This window comes from Gorilla gorilla, chromosome 6, assembly GCF_029281585.2.
Source record: "Gorilla gorilla gorilla isolate KB3781 chromosome 6, NHGRI_mGorGor1-v2.1_pri, whole genome shotgun sequence".
NCBI lineage: Eukaryota > Metazoa > Chordata > Mammalia > Primates > Hominidae > Gorilla > Gorilla gorilla.
In genome coordinates, this window is record NC_073230.2 from 125,288,865 (window position 1) to 125,295,035 (window position 6,171).

A 6,171-nucleotide genomic window follows, 5' to 3' on the forward strand; every position below is an offset into this window, starting at 1 on the left:
TGGAACAGAACTCACAACATCTCCAAGGTATGCCTGTATTTCATTTAGGTGAAGATATGAAAGCGGCAGTTGAATATACAAATCTGTAATTCATGGGACTGCTCAGTGTTGGAGATCTAATTTGGGTTCATCCATCTATAGATATATTTAAAAAGCTGAGGCCTGAATACAGATACCTAGGGAACACAGGTAGAGAGAGCACACAAAGCCTGACCTGCAGCATTCCAGTGTTTAGAGGTCAAGAAATAAGATAGAGTAGTGGACTAGTGGCCGAGTAATAAACTGGGTCAAAGATGAAGAATGAAGAATGCCAGTGGATTTTGCAATGTGGGGGTTTTAAGGGACCTCGATAAGAGAGCTTTTAGTACAGTTGTTAGGACAAGACAGGCCTAGAGTTTAGTCTTAAAAGGGAACAGAGAAATGACGTGGTTGTTGGAGGAGACCATACAGACAAAGAAGGTTCATTTATTCATTTTTATGTTTAAGACAGGAGATAACTGTCCTATGTTGTATGATGATGGAAATGGCCCAGTAGAGACAGAAACATTGATGGTTTCTATTTTTTCCATCTTGTTTGGTTTGGTCTTTCAGAATTTAATAACTAATGAATGACTTTTTTTAACTTTTATTTTAGTTTCAGGGATACATGTGCAGGTTGGTTCTATAGATAAATTGCATGTTGCGGGGGTTTGGTGTACATATTATTTTGTCACCCAGGTAAAGCATAGTACCCGATATGCAGTTTTTCAATCTTCACCCTTCACCCACCCTCCACCCTCAAGCAGGCCCCAGTGTCTATTGTTCTCTTCTTTGTATCCATGTGTACTCAATCTTTAGCTCCCAATTATAAGTAAGAACATGCAGTGTTTGGTTTTCTGTTTCTGCACTAATTCATTTATGATAATGGCCTCCAGCTCCATCCATGTTGCTGCAAAGGACATGTTCTCATTATTTTTTTATGACTGCGTAGTATTTCATGGTGTATATGTACCACATTTTCTTTATCCAGTCTACTGTTGATGGGCATTTAGGTTGATTTCATGTCTTTGCTATTGTGAATAGTGCTGCAACGAACATACGTGTGCATGTCACTTTATGATAGAATGATTTATATTCCTTTGGGTGCATACCCAGTAATGAGACTGCTGGGTCAAGTGGTAATTCTTCTTTGAGTTCTTTAAGAAATCTCCAGACTGCTTTCCACAATGGCTGAACTAACTTACATTCCAACCAGCAGTGTATAAGCGTCCCTTTCCTCCGCAGCCTCGCCAGCATCTGTTATTTTTTGACTTTTTAATAATGGCCTGAATGACACATTTGAATGAATTCGTTTGACAAGAGTTTTAAAATATCAAACACACTTTCCCACAGTGTTCATTTTGTTTATATTTGCTTATCTCAGTAAATTGTTAACATGTAGAAATGAAAGCTTAAATGTACAATGAGCCATATCTCTGCATTTATTCAAAGACTTTAGGGGTCAAATTTGCTTATTAAACTGTGTGACAACCAGTTCTGTTTTTGAAATGTTTAAAATTTATCTTAATGTCCACTTTAGGTTCTAAATAATTGAGATAGGCTATCTATAAACCCTGCATTCACCAGATAATGGCCTCAGTATATCCTGCACTTGGTCAGGAATTGACATTCAGTCTATAATTATTTACTTACGGAAGATTTATGTTTTATAAGTAAAAACAGAGAGTATTGGTTTTAGAAATATATGATGTAGTTAAGAAAATCCAAGAAAAGCATTCATTAATAATAGAAGAAATCACTCACAGTTATTGAAAGCATCCCGCATGATGGGTGCTGTGCTGCAGTCTACGTTCATGCTCTCATTTACTCCCCTCAGCAATTCTCTCTGGTGGTGGCCACTATGATTCTATTTTACAGACCAGGAAGTTGAGTCATTACATGGGGCAAGTGACTTGCTGAACGGTACACAGCTGGGAAGTGGTGTGGCTGGAATTTGAGGTCATGCTTTCCATAGTCATAGTACACGACCGCTCAAGCAGGCTAGCATATGGATGGAAGGAAGAGAATGCTTCCTTTTCATACCAATGTCTTTATGTATGAAAAGCAAAGTTATGTTGATCGTATTAGGAATCAGGGTGAGTAATTTCTATTTTACCATGAAAATGATGAATTAACAAATTATTTTAATGTAGCAAAATTCCTCTACTGAAAGAATTAGACAAAACTCCACCATATATTCACTGTGCATTTGGAAGGAGGAGGCCAGAAACTGAAAACTCTAAAAGCAATTTTATGAGGCAGACAGAATTCCTTTGGGACTTCATATTAAGCTATTTTCAGTAGGGAGTACAAATATTTTGTTGAAAATGCTAAGAAACGCCTTTAAAACATTTCCTAATAGGGTCATAGTGGCTTGTGGTAAAGAACAGAAACCAATTTGCCCCATGCCTGACATATTGTTCACTATTTACTATTAATTTTGTTCTAACAAAAGCCTATGTCAGATCAATAAATATAAATGTTGTAAAAAATAAATTTGATAAAGATTACATTTTTTCATTTGATGTAAAAGTGCTTTTCACACTTTTTGGTAATTCATTAGGATGGCGATTTCGTTTTAAGATTAGCTTTCCCTTTCCTTTTGTGTTACCTGTATTGAAAACTGGCTATTACCATATGTACTTCTTTACATTTTCTGCAGCACATAATTAAGAGCTAAACTTATATATTTGTTGCCCCTTTTCACCTAATGAAGACAATTCCAAGGTTTGTAGAGAGAAATAAGAAACCATTCAAACCACTTGTATTATTTTGTTTGTTGTTTTGTTTTTGAGATGGAGTCTCACTCTGTCGCCCAGGCTGGAGCATAGTGGTGCAACCTTGGCTCACTGCAACCACTGCCTCCCAGGTTCAGCGATTCTCCTGCCTCAGCCTCCTAAGTAGCTGGGACTTCAGGAGCCCACCATCACACCTAGCTAATTTTTGTATTTTTAGTAGAGACAGAGTTTCACCATGTTGGCCAGGCTGGTCTCGAACTCCCGACCTTAGGTGATCCACCTGCCTCGGCCTCCCAAAGTGCTGGGATTACAGGCATGAGCCACCACACCCAGCCGCATTCAAACCACTTCTGAGAACTCTCCTATACTCTGGGTACTTAACTATGAAGTCTAAAGTTGTGGGGTGTATAAACCAGCTATAAAGCTAGACAGGCTGACTCTAAAGCAAAGGGTAACATTCTCCACCTTCTGTTTTCTCTGGCTGTCCTTCCCTCTGGAGTGTCCTCCTTATACCTATAGGTATGTCTAGTGTCTGCTATCACAATTTGCTAATTGAATAGGCTCGATATCAGTCATTTCCACCTTAGTGAAAATTAAAACTGCTGTGTATTCTCTCCCTAAAGTAATTTTATTTTAGGCCTTGTTTATAATGTGACATGGGAAGCATTTCCTCTCCCACCTCCTTTAAATATATTTTGAATATCAGGGATTAAGTAAAAAAGATATTAGTGAAGATAGACTAGCCTTGAGAAGCTTAGTTATGCACCTCAGATAACACAAATCCGTGCATAGCTAGTCCCAAAGTAAAGCACAATAAATTGCATGAAATAATCAATGAATCCGAGGTGCTTGAATAATAGAGTCTTAGAACTGGTTGGTACCTAAGGATTTGTTGTACTCTTCCCTCCCACCCAATGCAGTAATCTCTGTAAGAGCAGTAACAGATGGTCAAGAACTTGTACCACTATTTTGGTTTTTCTTATTAAAATGGCTAGATTTCAGAACTTCTTGGCAAGCTGCTATTCAAATGCAGAAATGCATCTGCTTAGAAACTCAAAAATAAACATGTTTTCCAAAGGAATCAAGTATGTTCTATAAAATCCTGGCCTGTTCATAGGATGTGGTAAGCATGAATTTCATTACAAGTTAATTCTACCATGATGGTAGTGAGGTTCTTTGTTCCAAACTAAGAAGTGTTGAGTGCGGTTGGTGATGGTTGGAATTAAGGGGAGGGAGCTGAGAACTGACAGATGTATGCTCAAATCCTGGAGGTGTCCTGGCATCAAATTTCAGAAAGTTAAGAAATAATGTTTTGTAAGGCAGTTTCATCTCATAATTTTAAGTTACTGTATTCATTCTACATGAAATCCATCATTAAACTCAGATACCAAATCCAGTAGAGTAAATCAGGACCAAATACAGCCTGTAATACGCAGAGCCAGTGAGGTTGGGCAGCCTCTGTCTGAGTTCCAGACACACTGGCACTCAGCTAAGGATTCCAGACACTCAAACTTAGCAAGAAATAGGACAAGAAGCATGGAGCATGACTTAATATTAGTCTGTGTGCATTTCTATGTGGAGCAATACATTTGCAATGCTTCTTAAAATGTAATGATGCCACAGTTTTATTTTTACATACAGTCATTAACTTTCAAATATATTCAGCAGATGATATGACTGCACATATTGGGATTTGGTATATATAACCCTTCAGTCCTTTTGACAGAGTTATAACATTGATAATCTCCATATTACTTAATGTTTCTTTGCTCTCCCTCCTTTCAGAAATTCTCTGTGACTGTTAAATGGAGAAGAGATTCCATTAATATTCAATGATACATGAACAAGCAATTAAAATAATTTCTATTCTAATCTGGAAATAGAAAGTATTTTCTATCTAGCATTATATAAATGCTATATTTATGAGCTATGTGGGTACTATAGGTAGAGATCAGTTTCAAAAATGAGGTAATTACACTGTGCCACATTATAGATTGATTTGAACCATATAAATTTCATGTTTAAGACTCACTTTGATTATTTTGTGTATTTTACCATTTTAGAGAGGTTTCCTTGTGATCCTAATTCTAACTCAAAATAACCTGTTTTCACTTTTTGCCTATCCTTCCAACAATCTCTTCCCAACAAACCACCACCACCACCATCAAAAAAAAAAAAAAAAAAAAAAAAAAAAAGCTTCACAAAGGTTTTTGGAATTCAAATGGGTCTTACAAAACTTTTGGATAATTCAAGTGTAAACTAATCAGAAACACATGGGATTGAATTCCCTTTGAGATTTACAATCAGGGTGAAAGGACTTGGCAAACTGTAATGGTTTAACAAAAGAAATCAAGAATTTTCAGCCTCACAAGCCTCTACATTTCCTCTCAATTCATTTATATTTAAAAGGGAAGCATATGCTAGAGGCTAGAGTTTGGAAAACTGCCTGGTTATCTGATCTAGTGTTCTGCATCAGCACCTCATCCACCACCCTTCACCTTAAGTTTATCTTCTCAACCTGCATGATTTTGAGTGAAAGGGGAGCCAGAAGTGAGATGTATGATCATCCTACTAATAGTTCACATCTGTTCTGAGACTCTGATTAGCTCTGAAAATTCTTGTGATAGAAAAATAATTTATTAAACTCCCTCTTAAAACTTGAAGCAAAAATTAGCAGGCTTCTATTTTTATAATACTCACAATTTTCTTCCAGAAACATTCTGATCTGTGTACTCATTATTTTCTAAAGTACATATTTACTTCACATCAGGCATACAATGGTGGACAAAACAGCTGCCTTTCTTCCCCGTATGGAGCTTACAGTATAGTGAATATTTCATGGGACTAGTATCTACAGAAGGTGTTTTGGGAAGCACAGCTTTGGAGAGAGTAATTTGCCAATATTGCACAGAATAAAGGCACCATGAGGGCCCAAGGAAGGGAAACATTTGCAGCTGTCTTGGTAAGAACTGATGATAAGTGGAATCACACAAGAGATGGTTTAGATATAAAATCAGCAGGATTTGGTAGCTGCTTGACTTTGGGAATCAAAGATGAATTTCACTAGAAAGATAGTTGCGCTGATACAAAGAAAATACAAGAAGCTTGGGAAACACAATTGAGTTTAGGTTGCATATTTGTTTTATGTGCTGTAGAGCAAATTACCACAAACCTAGCAATATAAAATAATATGCCTTTACTCTCTCTCAGTTTCTGTGGGTCAGCAGTCTGGGTATGGCTTAGCTAAGCTCTCTGCTCAGAAGCTCACAAGCTGTAATCAAGGTTGCATTCTACATTCTCATCTGGAAGCTGCATTCTCATATTGAGGCTTGACTGGGGAAGATCCACTTTTCCAAGTTTTTCAGGTTTTTTGAGAATTTGTGTATTTGTGGTTGTATGACTGAGGGTCTTAGCC